Source organism: Cotesia typhae, unplaced genomic scaffold, assembly GCF_013202065.1.
Source record: "Cotesia typhae breed Kobodo isofemale line unplaced genomic scaffold, CoteBio_Ctyphae contig_65, whole genome shotgun sequence".
Taxonomy (NCBI): Eukaryota; Metazoa; Arthropoda; class Insecta; order Hymenoptera; family Braconidae; genus Cotesia; species Cotesia typhae.
Genome location: NW_027423762.1, coordinates 3,466,204 through 3,481,902, shown reverse-complemented (window position 1 = coordinate 3,481,902; position 15,699 = coordinate 3,466,204). Strand labels below are relative to the sequence as shown.

The following is a 15,699-nucleotide window of genomic DNA, read 5'->3' as shown; positions in this document are numbered from 1 at the left end:
TCTGTCTTGTTCAAGAGATTTTTTAAAAAATTGAATTACTATTAAAAGATTAAATATTAAGATGACTGACAATCCGAGGCTTAAAAGATTTACGCTGTGAAAAATCAAAATGAAGGACGTATATCTAAAATGATACATATAGATTTTACCTTGACCTGCTGAATTTCAACAACAATAAATTTAAAAAATTGAGTTTAATTTTCAAATTTTCTAAGCTTAAATTTAAATTTGTTGTTTTTAAAAAATTAATAAAAAAATTTGATTGAATAAAAATGAAGACTTGAAAGTATTTTTTAGTTTTAAAAACAACATTTTAAAATAATCTAGCTATGTTAATATTTAATAGTAATTTTTGCTTTACGTGAAGATAAATTTATCACTTTTTTATTTAAAGTCACGATGTAACTCTTGATATATTTTATGCAATAAGATAAGAAGAAATGACATGTTAAAAAAATATTTTTAAGTGAAGAAAAATTATTCATTAAAAAAAAAATTTTTTTCTTCTTAAATTTACAATTAAATATTTACAAACCATTGAAATAAATCACTAGTATAATTCACTAAAATCACTATAAAAATCCACTTTTGATTCTTGAAGTAATGAATTATTTTTTTTTTTTTTTGCTTGAAATTTTAAGAATAGTGACTTTTATGAAATAACGGCGGTAAAATCATTTTACGTTTAAAATTTACTTTATTACACATGAAATAATTAATAAATTTTATTTTTTCTAATTGTAAGACAAAATTACACCGCGTTAGAAGTGGAACTAGATCTGGTAACACCAGACATTTGCAGTTTGATCCGTAAAAGACAGTGCGAGAAGTAGAGATGAAGTGACTACTGAATTGTATAAGCAAAAAAAAACTACCTGTGGCCTCCCACTAGCTACATCCATTCGTGTTACATTATTAATACATTTTTTACATATTGTTACAAGCAATAAGTTTGCTCATACTGATAAATATGGATTCGTCAGAAAAAAAAAGATTTCTGGCAAATTAAATCCAATGAAGAATAAGGAAACTAAACAAAGTTAATTTTATTTATTATTTTAAAATATTGCAAACAAAGATTAGCTTATTACTGAAGTTTTTTATTATTGAAAAACAATGACTTATTTTTTATCATATTTTATATTGATAGCGGATGAAAATAAAGCAATTATAAAGATTGAATTTATTATACTAGCTACTCAGGATATTTATGTGACCTTATATTATTATTGTGAGATTTGAGAATGTTATCAATATACTTTCGGTGTAAAAATTGCTGTCAGATCTTGTGACCATACGGCTATTTACTTCCGGTTTGTAATTGTAAATAATAAACATTTTTTATTATTTAATTAAGTATTTATTTTTAAGGTAATGTCATTTTTTAAATTAAGACTTTTAAATTTGAAGAAGATGAAGAAATATCAGTACAGCTTTTTTAATTGCATTGTGGAAAATTTTTTTAAAGATCGAATAATTGTTAATTAGATCGTGTACTAAGAAGATGAATTACTTCGAAAAATTTTATTTTATTGATTCTAAGAACTATTTTACTATGTTACATTTTTATTTTAAAAATGTCTTTTTTTTTTTTTTTTTTTTTTTTTTTTTTTTTTTTAAAGTAGAAAATTCATTTTGCAACAAGTTTTAATCTTCTGTTTTTATAAAAATTTAATAAGATAATTTTATTAGCTTGAAAATATAAATTGTCAGTAATTATAAAAATTATTTGAAAATAAATTAATCAATTCGAAGGTTTTCTGTTAGAGTGAATCAATATTCAAGGTATAGCTTCATTTATATAAATTACTAGCTGACCCGGTGAACTTCGTATCACCTACAAAAATTTTTTTTTTTACAAATTTTGATTTGTGATTTTTAACCTGTAAACTCTAATTTATTTTTGTCAACAATTAACACTGGTCGTATTGTAGACGGTTAAGTTGGTATTAAGTTATTAAATGAAACTTGTTGGTCATTTTAATATGTTTTATTTATATAATAAATGTTAACAAATTATAGAGCCTTTGGCGCGTAACCAAACGATTCGGGTTTGATTCCCGGTCTGGGCTGTCCGAATTACTTTTTCAGTTACCGAAAATTCCTACTGAGTAAAGGTCCTCCCCTTCCCCCTTTATCCTTTATTTCCCCCAGTTCCCAAAAATTTGTCTTTAATGACAAATTTAGCTATTATATATGGCTTATATATATATATAAAGATACCCACAGTATACTTGTACGTATCTTCCTGCATATTGGACAATTTTGTATACTCTTGCAACCTTGAGGCTCAAGCGTAACAATAGCGATTTCGATACAAAATTAACAATTTTTTATTTTTTAAGCTGAAATTTTTTTCAATTCCAAAATTCCAGAATTTTTTTTTCTAAACCATCCCTGAACTATAACGAACAAAACAAAAAAAAATTTTTGAAAATCGGTCCAGCCGTTTTTGAGTTTTAGCGAGACTAACGCACAGCAATTGATTTTTATATATATAGATTAAGATTATTATTGTAACAGGTAAAAGTAAAGCTAAAACTTTGATACTAATTAGAAGAAATAGAAAAAATTTTCTATTAAAAATTAAAAATGATTGTATATGCTTTAATAACTAAATATTTTAAACATTGTAAATCTCTGTATGCTGAAAGACCAGACAGAAAGAAAAATTTCTTGACTGGAGAACAAAATTCTTGGCTCAAAAAAATTTTCGGTTGCCTGAAGTAATTTTTTCTTAATTCAAATTATCGTAAATACTTGATACAATAAATTTTTATATTTGATCAAAATTTTTAGATACTTTAGGGAAGTAGCGCCACTTACTTTAGCTAAGAAAAAAAATTTTCAATTTAATTTATAAAATCAGAGACACATTCAATTAGATCAATATGTGCATGAATTTTAATTGGATGAAATAATAAATTTTTGTGAAAATGAAATTTAATATTGTTTAAAAAAATAATTAAGATTGATTGTATATCGCGTTACAGATGCCATAAAAGCGTATAATAAAAATCCTATTTTTTTTTCTAAGTCCAAAAAAATTTTTAGTTTGAAGAAAATTTTTTTTTTGCATTTCTGGACGTTTTATACAAAAATACGTCGGTTACCAAAAAAAAAATTTTTTTACTATCTTAAAATCAAATTAATAGAAATAATATTGTAAAATTAAGCATACAATTAATAAAATTATGATATTTAGATTATCTGTGAAACAGAATTTATAATTCAACTGTCAAAATAAATTGTCAATATTTATTTACGTCTGAATAAATAATTTTTAAGTTTAAAAAATGCTAGCATCAAAAGTTATGTACATTAAATACAAGAAAAATTTTTGACAAAGCAGTTTTAATTTTCAAACAAAATAATTATTATTAATAAAAATTAGAGATAAAAAATTTTAAATTAAATTATAGAAAACACGTGAATAAAGTTTAAATAAATTAATTTCTTCTAATTAAATTGTGATAACGCACGTAATTGATTAAAAAAATACTAAACTAGAACAAGAAGAAAACAAACTAATTACAAAGAAACTGTAATAACAGACACTTAGTCTTGGGATTGATACAAATGAAATAAAATGTTATTTTCATTATGAAATAGAATGAATCATCATCATCATCAGAAGTGAATCGTTATCATAAACGTTCTCTTTAATTCAACGCGCGTAACTATTAATATGTATTTAACTGCTAACAAAAAGTGAGTAGATATATGTTAATAACTGCTATAGTGATATAAAAACAAGTTATCACGAATCTAAAACAGATAATTAATTATTTTTTAAACTTTAAACATCTTACGGTATTTAATATTTAATGACAGATGAAGATATAGCTGTCATATGGGTTTGCAAGGTTTCAAATGACGTATTGAATCGTAGTACCAGACACGCGTGATACACATTCAAATATTTAATATCCAGAAGTCCCTCATATATTTTATTTTGTTTTCGAAAATTTATCTTTAAATCCGTATCTTACGTTATTAATTTTATTTATGATTTTTCTTCTTAAAAATAATATTCAAATGTACATATTTAAATATTTTATTAGTTTATGACTTTTAATAATTCATTAAAATTTTTTTTTAACACATATTGATTTATTATTATTGCAGTTAACAATTTTATTATTATTTAATAAAATAAATTTAAGAAACGTCAGAATTTAAAATTAAAAAAAAAAAAATTTTTATTTTCGTCTACTTGTCACCATTAACTTATTGACGTCATGGAGATTTTAAGACCGATTACACAGGTCTAAAAAAATATTCTCAAGTTTGCAAGTAACCAAGGTCATGTTTAAAACAAACGTCTCACATAAATCTAAGAAATAAATTTATTTTTAAATAATCAATGTTTCTTTTAAGATTTTCACATTCATTCATATTTATCCGAAATAAAAACCGAAAACATCATTTAATATGTCTGCACGGCGTCTAGTCTTTTTTTACAACTGACACATAATAATTATCACTGTTGTAATTGTACACAATAACGCAATAACAAAAAAAAAATAGCTATTATTATTTTGATTGTAAGTAAAAATATCTAATATCATAAATATTGAGAATAAATTTACGACAATTTTTATCTTAACTAAATCAGATAACAAATATCTCTATTAAAGCATATTTTATCGGTATTATATTATATATATATATATATATATATATATATATATATATATATATATATATATATATATATATATATATATATATATATATATAGAAAAAAAAACTTGTGCAAATATGAGAAGAGATTGAAACACAGTAGAGAAATTAAATTGACATTTAAAAATAATTATTTTAAACAATGGCTTTAATAATCTAAGTAAACCATTTAAATTAATATTTCACTGTAAAAATTCATTAATTTAACCTTCAAGATAACGAATGAACACGTGCAATTAACTAAAGTATGAAATCTTTTTTTTTTTACAATAATATATTTATATTAAATATAATTTTTTATGTCAAAAAATTTTTCTACTGATTAAAAAAGACTGGAAGATTTTTTTTTTAATTAAAAAAATTTCTTCTATTTCTTTGTTAATATTTTTTTCTTTAGGTTAAAAAAAAATATTTAAGATAATAATTTTTGAAGAAATAGTTAATTAACAATACAAATGAATGAAAATAAAGTTAGCCGACAATTAGAATTTTTTTTATTGAAAAAATTATTAGAATAAAATAAAAAAAAAAATTGCACGTGTAAAAAACTTCAAAAACTGCTAGTGGAATTTTATAAAAATATTTTTTTGTTTTAATTAAATTATTAAAAAAATTTAGAACGTCAGCTAACTTTAATGACATTAAAAATGAAAGACGATGATATGAAAATTTTTTAATTAAGAAAAAAAATAAAATAAAATGAAGAAAATGATTACCTTGTGCTGTTGGCCAAGCCTGGAAATGTTACCGAGTGGTAACAACCAAAGTGTGAGACAAAACAGAAAGCTTATATACAAGAAGGAATAGTGAGTTTACCCCCACTCAAATAAAAATATCTATATGATCAGTAATAAAGCTAAAGCCCAAAAGATGATTTTCTTTCTTCCTCTTACTCGTTTACTAATGTTACTTATTTACTCACTTATTCACTTATTCATACTCGCATTAAGCATAATATATACATACTATATAAGTGTAAAGTGTAATACTCGGTTACACATGTCAGTAATGTGTAATATATGTAACTTAGTGATGTGAAGAGTGACAGCGCAACTAAACACAATGATATCTACACTATTAAGTGTGGAAAAAATAGTGTTTTATAAGTGACAACGACAATGATAACTATCTTACTCTCCCTTTCAATGACACTGTCTTTACTTTACTTGTCTCCACACTTAACTCATCTCACACCACAATCTTCATAATAACAACAAATAAAATCTTAACTAAACTCATTTTAATGTAATGTAGATTGAGATGAAAAGAGCATCACGAAAATTATTATTACTCTTAATTTTATTTCATCGTTAGTTTTTTTAAGATTAACAAAAATTACTTTTTTTTTTTTCTACGGAATTTTATTGTTAATTATTAAAAAAAAATCATTTTAATTATGTCAAATATTTTTTAACGCTTAGAAGTCTTCCAGAAACTTTTAGGCATTTTTACACTTCTGAAGCATTATAGAGAATATTTAAATCTTGTTTTAAAATATTAAAATTTTTCTTGATTTAGAAGTTTTAAAAAAAAAAACTTCTAAAATAAATTAAAAAAAAAAAAAAATTCTAGAAAAATTAAAAAAAAAATTCTCAGAAGTTTTTTCAAAATAAACAATAGCAAGAAAAATGAAAATTAAGTTATCCGACTTCTAAAAAGTTTTAGATTTTTTTTATTGAACAAATTGTTACAAAAAGAAATTTTTTTCAATTTATTTAAAAAATTCCAATTTTTTGAAAGATTTAAAAAATTATAAATATAATTTTTTAAAACTACTTTATTTCTCAAAAAAAAAAAAAAATTGTCAAATTTCAGTGTCATTAATTTTTTGTCAATATTGAGAAAAGTTTCAAAGGATCAGAAATTTTCTTTTGTAACAAAATCTTAAGAAACATTTAAAAGTGATTTAGAAGAATTTTTGAAAATATTAAGATGACATTTTATATTTTTTACATTTCTTCTAAGTTTATTTAATTTATTCTGTCAATATAATTTATTATGCATTGTAAATTAAGTTTGTAAAATAAATTATTCAATGAACATTTTTAAGTAGAAAAAAATTATTTTTAAGTGCATATTTGGCCGTATGTAACTATTATAACACTATATTCTTTATAACGATCATATATTTCAACTAAATGTGTTTGTAATCTTATAAGCGTTTAAAAAAAATTTTAAGTTAAAAATAAAATATTTTTTATATTGAATAATAATTTTTCAAATTTAAATTATTAAATTTTCTTTGTTTTAATGAAGAATCTGATGAAAAACTTGATGAAAAAAATATCTGACTCCCCATGGAAGATATAGAACTATCTTTGAAGTTGTTTACTAATTTTTGGTAATAAAATTCAACGCTGGTGTTATTATTTCCAATTAAAATGTATGTTGTCATTTTTCTTAAAATTACAACAAGACGTTTTAATATTAGTTAATTTAAAAAAAAAAATTAATAATTATTATTGACCACATGACTTAATTTATTAGTCTTGATCTAATAATTTAAATTGCCCGTATTATATCAATAACATTTAAAAAATAACCACTCAAAAAATTTTTAAAAAATAATTAGGCCATTTTAAAAAAGTCAATTTTTAAAATAAATTTTGTAATTCTATCAACAAAACGATTGAAAAAGTCACGGAAATTATTTAAAAATTTGATAGGTAAATTAAAAATTAAATATTGCGTAATTGGATGCAAAGAGAATTGTAAACGACTGAAAATAAGTACCGAATGTATAGCGTATGATGTGTGTGTATTTTAAAAGTAAATATTAGCACAAGTCATAAGAGAATACGAGTGTAATAATAAAAAATTTAACACAATACTGAATCCACATACACATACTTAAATAATTGATTATTTAAAAATGTTAAAAGAACGCTTTAATTGTGATTAAAAACTTTTATTTCTATTTTCGTTTTTACCTTTATGAGATTATAATAATAAAGGCCATTAGATTAATAAGCATAAGCTTATTACTTATTTCAATAAAAGCTAGTTAATTTAAAAAAAAATATATAGCAGAATATTTAGATAATTTCGCACGATAAAATTCGAAGACATAATTAAAGTATCAAATTACTTATATTCATTTACATAATAAATAGTAAATATTGTTGTTAGAATGAATTACTGAAGTAATTAGATTCTAATAAACAACGTTCGAGTGGGTAATTAACAAGTATTAATTGCACGTGACAAACTGATGTGGTTGTTCTTGAATTAGAAAAAGATAATTTTTTAATCTCCGTTATCAATTAATTATTCATAGGTAAGAATAAGTAATGTCATAAATGAATATATAATTATTGTTCATTGTGTTAGGAGATTTATAAGGATAAAGTGTAGATATGCAGTATGTAGACGTTGATTTCTTTGTAAGATGATTATTAATACAATCGGTGAGTATTCGAACTTAAAAACTCTTTAAAAACTTGGTGAAGTTAAGTTTAAAATATTATAAAAATTATTCAATACAATTATTATTAAATTAGAATTTTTAAAAAATTAGAAGCTAATTTTTGTAAAGCTACATTTTTAATAATTTTATTTTATTCAATTACTTTTGCAAATAAAAAAGAAATTTTTAAGGAAGAATAAAATTTTTTGGCTCAATAAAATATTTATGAAAAGAATAATTATTTTTATTGACTTGAATAATTTAAAGAAAAAATTTACTTGTGCCAAAACTATTTTTGATGTTCCTTATAATTTTTTTTTTTTTTTTTATTGAAGTAAACTTTTTTTTTTGTATTATGTATTGTAGTTGACTAATAAGTTACACAACTCGTTTTTTCTTGCTGAAATATTACTTTTTATTGCCAAAATTTCATAATTTTATAATAAAATAATTTTTAATTTAAGAAAAAAAAATTTTTTGCTGTTATTGCATCTGAACTGAATTAAGGGGGAACACTGCTGTGACGATCGAAAAAAAGAGGTGATTTTCGGGAATTTTTTGGCAGGGAAAATAAAGGAATTTGGGGATCGGTTTTTTTTTATTTTATTAAGGGTACATTAAAGATTATTACCCTAAATTTTTATCAAAAAATATTTAATTACTGATTAAAAATCAATTTGGGTTTTCATTTTCAAATGATCCGTTTTTGAATAATTGAACCGACCATGGAAGGGGAAATTTTTTCTAGTGTTCTACGAGATTTTTAATAACTTTGTAATAATTTAATATTTTTTAATAAAAATTTAGGGTAATAATCTTTAATGTATCCTTAATAAAGTAAAAAAATTCGATCCCCAAATTCATTTATTTTCGCTGTCAAAAAAATTCCCGAAAATCACCTCTTTTTTTCGATCATCACAGTAGTGTCCCTTAAAAAATATTGTAAGTAAGAAAATTTGAGTTTTTTTCCCTACTTTTGTAATAATTATTCTAAATTTTTTAAAGTTTACTCGGCAGTTGAGTGTAAAAAAAATAAATTTTGAAAATCGAATATTTTGGGTAGATATACTTAGTTTAGGGCCCTTGAAATTGATAATCTCTGACGTAAATTCATAGAACATGACGTCAAACTTACCCCCACCGACTACTATACTAGAAACTTGAAAACCCTAAATGACTAATATGCACTTGTCGTTAAATATAGATAAGATATAATTGAGGTTTTTTTTGAAGTTATACGTCCAATACAATGTATTCGGAAGAATAGAAGTTAAGACTAAAATTCTTAGAACTTTTTTAGTTCTCCTAACTGTCTGCATGATGATACATTCTATAGGAAAATTTTAGAACCTCACCTGTAAAGAGTTTAGTTAATAAGATGAAGGTTTATGTCCTTCTACTTGAGAAGAAATTCGACCTCGAGAAATACGATGTTAAATGCGTATCAAGCTATGTTAATGTATGATTCAGTTGGATAAATTATTTAGTTTTTCTTATTAATCTATTAAGAAACTAAATTAACTTGACGTAGAAGGGAATTTTAGAATTTTTATGGTCCTTACTAGGAAAAAATTAAACAGTGAAAAATTTTATAAGTAAAAAAAACGGATAGGTAGATTTTTTGTTTAATTTTTCATTCAATTAATTAAGTTTTCTTGCATAATTAATTGCACTGTAATTTTAATCTAATTATTAACTATAATTTTTTTATTTTAGACATAATTGATAATAATGATCTTAACGATGAATAATTATTAGTAAACAAAAAAATAAGATTCATATTTTTAAGGCTTAATTGAAGCATAACAAATGTGTCGATTAATTTAGGTCATTGTACGGAGTTTTCGAGAACAACGATGTGAGAATTGTGTCAAACAACAACAAACTAATCATTTCATTAACTACAATTTACAACAATATTCCAACCTACACTCATATAAGACACATAATAATCAGTATAAATATTTTGGAGATAACTTTTAATTTTAAAAAAACAATAATAGTCTTTTGATAAATTAGTATCCATCTAGTTAACAAACTGTCAAAATACATTCTAAGTTATACAAACAAATGTGTTTTTCACAAGCGATAATTATATTGAAAAGTTATTTGCTTTATAATTTATAAATTTTTGACATATTATACGCCTATATATACATTATGAATGTGAGGATAAAAATAATCTATTTTTATTTTGACTTTTCTCCGATCTTTACTTAAAAAATTATAAAAAGTCATCAATCTTAGTCAGATTTTCTAAACAGTTTTTAACGATATATTTATTAAATCTCATAAAAAATATATTTTTATTTTTGGAATGATCTATTTGTGTAAATAATCAATATTTTCCTAAAAAATATATTTTAATCTTGAGCTAATAATTTTTAATAGATTTTCTGAATTCATTTTAATTTTTTTAAGTAATATTGAATTTTTAGATTTTTAAAGAAATATATCTATTGTAGCCGGTCTCATGTCATAATTTTGAGTAAACCTTGTCATAATATGCTTCATTTCATTGAGTAATGTCGAAAAATGGCAATTTAGGTTTTTATTTTCAAATGATCCGTTTTTGAGTTGTCGAACCGACCATGGAGGGAGAAATTTTTCTAGTGCTCTACGAGATTGTTAATAACTTTGTAATAATTAGATATTTTTTGATAAAAATTTAGGGTAATAATCTTTAATGTACCCTTAATAAAATAAAAAAAAATCCGATTCCCAAATTCCTTTATTTTTCCTGTCAAAAAAATTCCCGAAAATCAACTCTTTTTTTCGACCGTCACAGCAGTGTTCCCCCTTAATTCAGTTCAGATGCAATAACAGCAAAAAATTTTTTTTTCTTAAATTAAAAATTATTTTATTATAAAATTATGAAATTTTGGCAATAAAAAGTAATATTTCAGCAAGAAAAAACGAGTTGTGTAACTTATTAGTCAACTACAATACATAATACAAAAAAAAAAGTTTACTTTAATAAAAAAAAAAAAAAAAAAATTATAAGGAATATCAAAAATAGTTTTGGCACAAGTAAATTTTTTCTTTAAATTATTCAAGTCAATAAAAATAATTATTCTTTTCATAAATATTTTATTGAGCCAAAAAAATTTTATTCTTCCTTAAAAATTTCTTTTTTATTTGCAAAAGTAATTGAATAAAATAAAATTATTAAAAATGTAGCTTTACAAAAATTAGCTTCTAATTTTTTAAAAATTCTAATTTAATAATAATTGTATTGAATAATTTTTATAATATTTTAAACTTAACTTCACCAAGTTTTTAAAGAGTTTTTAAGTTCGAATACTCACCGATTGTATTAATAATCATCTTACAAAGAAATCAACGTCTACGTACTGCATATCTACACTTTATCCTTATAAATCTCCTAACACAATGAACAATAATTATATTTGTAACAATTGTATATATTAATAATTATATATACAATAAAAGATAAAAAAATTTTTAAGCTAAAAGGGCAAATATTAACAAATAGTCAAAGTAACTTCTAAGGACCTTAAGATGTCGAGATCTAACGAAAAATTAATTTTTGGAAGTGAAACTAAAAACACTAACAAATCCTAATTTTTTTTTATTTTCAATTTTTTGCATTTCGTAAAAATTCACTGAAAAAAATAAAAATAAAATTTTTAACTTCTGCTAACATAACTTCTCCTCCTTAAATCATTTTTTTATGCACGTCTTTCGACTTAAAAATTTTTTTTTCTTAGTCAAAAGGGCGAATATTGAAAAAAAAATTTTTTTTTGCGTTTTAGTTAAAACTATAAAAAAAGCAAAGGACTCGTTTCAGCTCAAAAACTCTTACAATAACTTTAAAAATTATTGGATTTATGTTAATTTTATCTAAACTGTTGAATATTTGGAGCCTTCACCCTACCCAGATAAAAATAAGATTCCTTGTGCTAAATTTTGAGTTTAGTTTAAATAATTTTAATCCTTTAATCTTGATTCACAATTTAGAAATAAATATTTATGTTTAAATGATGGCAATACCTATTATTGATGCAATAAGTATATAAATAGAAAGAGGAGAAAACAATGTGATATTTAATTGACGATGATGAACTGAATTGGTATAGATGAGCACGAGCGAGGTACTCTCTGTTTATTTAATATGCAATACATGTGAATTTTAATTTTAAATGGACGCGAAAGCCGATCATTAAAATTTTTTTGAAATTTTTCAGTTATAAAACATAAATATTAAATTTTTTTTTAAAATTTAACAGGAATATGTAAATAAAAATTATTTGCCAATTCTTGGAATTAGATTCCAAAAATATTTTTACTGACGGGTGTCTTAAAATCGGTGAAGGTAAAAATTCATCAATCGCTGAAAAATGTTATTTTAAGAAGGTTTTTACTAAAATATATTTTTTAAAGTTGCGAAAAAATTTAAACATTTGTAAAATTTATTTATTTATAAAATAATTAAACTTATCTTTAAAGATTTTTTTCAATTATTCAAAACAAGAATAATATGACCTTAAAAGTGACGTTTGATATTTTTTTAGTTTTTAGGAGGATTTAAAAATAATTTAAAACTACATTCTTGTAGTAAAAAATTAAAATATCATACTGAAATAATTAACGAATTTTATTTTCATAAATTACTTCAAGCGTGGCTAGAATTGGACTGATGTCAACAATTCCACCGCTTCTTTTATTTTTTATGATCACGGATTAATTTTCACACAACAGTCATCGCTAAAATATTTATATTTATTTTTTTCCTGCGACTCAAAATCATTTAATAAAAATAATTTATTTTGGAGTGATAAATCTTTATACTCTTTAGAGAGGTTTACTTTCTATAATTATTGTATTAATCATTAATTAAATAATATACTTTTTAATTGTGATTACAGTGGGAGACAAAATAGGGTACACCAAAAATTTAGTAAAAATTTTTTTCTTCCAAAAAACCTTTAAGAATTTTACTAACGTTCTAAACTCTAAAATTCTTCAAAATATTTTTCATAAAATAAAAAAAAATTTTTTTCTGCAATATGTTATTTTCAAGATTAAAAATAAATTTGACCTTCTTGCATTTTAAAGAAATTTCAAGAGATCGGATTTATAATTTTCTATTAAAAGAATAATTTTTTATTAATTTGATAAGAATTATTTATAATAATGATATAAGAAAAAAATTTTTTAAAACATTGATTAAGCTGAAAATGAGTTCTTCCATCTCAAACACGGAAAAAACAAGATGACACTGGATATCATCCCAGATTATACTCAGTGATATCTGTGGTGAAAAAAAATTTCAGATAGTAACTAGAAAAATCTAGATTATACTGCGTGATATCTGGATTATACTCATTGTAATTTAGATTATACTTATTCTAATCTGGATTATACTAGCTACTATCTAAATTTTTTTTCACTCAGTATAATCTGGGATGATATCCAGTGTCATCTTGTTCTTTCCGTAAATATCGATAAAAATTTCATTTTTTTCAAGTTTATCCTAATTTCACTAAAAAAAATTTTTTTTTCACACCAGCAAAAAATTTATTCAATTTTTCAATTATTTTTTTTTAATATAATTAAAAAAAAATTACTATGTATAAGTCACCGAAAACTATAATAAGTTTTTCAAATAGCCCGTTTTGCTCCTATCCCCTTCTCCTAATTATTTTTATATTATAATTGTCTTGAGATTATTCATCAATCATCATCACGGTCGTTTATTGTAAAGTAAATGAGATTATTGTGTCTATTAATTACATCAATAAATATTCTTAGTATAACAAACTTCAACAATGACGAATATTTATATCTCCTCTTGCCGGAACGTCGTCGTGGCTATCATATTTAATTAACATTTATCTAATATAACACTGCGTAATAATCAATTTCCTTTTAACACGTGCCTTATCAAGATGATTTAAGAGAACAATACTCTACATCATGTAGAAATACCTAGTATTTAATGTAATATATTATATATATATATATATATATATATATATATATATATATATATATATATATATATATATATATATATATATATATATATATATTATTATGATTATTATTCTTTTTTAATGAATAACTTAACTTGTTTACGATATAAAAGAAGTTATAATAGTAATCGTATGGTTTATAAAAACAAAAGTTAAATCTTTTTATTGAAACATGACACTTTTGTGTGTAAACTACCACTATATTGTGTACGTTATATTATAGTACACATTCCACAACTCATTCATGGTTTTATGAATCACGTGACTCATCAAATTTAAATCAAATGTTTATTTTCTTTTAATATCATTCAATACTCCAGTCACTTGATTGTAGATTTAAATGAAATTTTACGACATTAAAGTTAGCAGCCACTTAATAATTTTTTTATTTTATTTAACAAATAATTCTTTTATGAAAAACTATTTTTAAGAAATTGCATTTATAATTTTTTAAGATTTCTAAATATCAATTTTTTTTTCTCATTTATTTTTGCCATAATTTATTTATTAAAAAATTCTAAAGATTCATAAATATCTGCTAAATTAATTCACATGAAATTTTATTTCCATCTCACGCTGAGCTATTAAATTCTGCTAGCTTTAGAACAACTAAATCAAAGAGGGGCAAAATGGACCATCCTAAAATTAATTTATTATTTTTATATTTAATTATTTTTTTTCATTAAAATTAAAATTTGAATATTTATTTTTCTTAATTCGGATTTTTTTTTTTTTAATGGTATATCTTCTAATCTTTCAAAAAAATTTTTACCGACTTTGAAACGTCTGATTGATTTGAAAATTTAGACTTATACTAAAGATCTATGACGTTACAATTATTCAGAAACTTTATTTTTAAAAAGATTACTTTATAGTTTAAAAAAATTAAAAATACAATTTAAAAGCAAACCCAACTAAAAATTAGAAAGAAATTTTTAATATTTTTATTTTTAAAAATTTTTTAATAATATTTAATAAAAAATTCATTTTTTTGTGAGAAAAAGTTTGGTGTACTTTTGAAATATTTTCAATGTACATTCATAAAATGAATTTTTTCATAATCATTTCAACCTTATTCTAAAATTATTGAAAATTTTTTTTACTATTATTTTTATTTTTTTTAATATAATTTTAGTTTTTTGAACTATAATTTTTTCTCAATATGAGTTTAACGTTCTTAAAATATCACGACCCGGGAAAAAATCTTTTATAAAATTTCAAGCAATTTATAAAACTTTATAAAATGGCCTGATAAAATTTCACAAATTTTCATGAAATTTCATAAGATTATGTAAAATTTCATAAAATTGTTCTAAGATCCGAAAGGCTATACGCGCGGAAAAAAGAAAAATAGAAAAATTAGATTATATAATGCAACGTGGCGTTCCATGATGAAAACTGGAAAAATTACAGTTTCGGATTGTAATTATTACAGATTTTAGAAGAATCATTCTTAACGCAAGTCGGTGTAACATCTTGAATCAATTGTTATCGCCCATCTTGAACCAAGAGACAAAAATTTTTGCAAGAAATATATCTATATCTAGTTTCAAGAGTTCAAATTTTGAAGAAAAAAAGTTTCTTGAATCAAGATTGTTTTTCTATCAG

At 22.4% G+C, this 15,699-nt stretch overlaps 1 protein-coding gene across 3 annotated transcripts in view; it reads right to left on the bottom strand.

Moving 5' to 3' along the window:
- LOC141532626 (synaptic vesicle glycoprotein 2B) overlaps positions 1–15,699 on the bottom strand; it is a 28,934-nt gene that overhangs the window by 11,939 nt on the left and 1,296 nt on the right. The window contains exon 1 of one of the 3 annotated variants that reach the window (XM_074251074.1): positions 5,403–5,516. The exons of 1 other annotated variant lie outside the window; for it this stretch is intronic. The gene's annotated coding sequence lies outside the window, so the exon portion shown is untranslated. Of the gene's footprint in view, positions 1–535; positions 1,570–5,402; positions 5,517–15,699 lie in introns of those variants that run through there. One more of the 3 variants, XM_074251075.1, reaches the window with a different exon arrangement.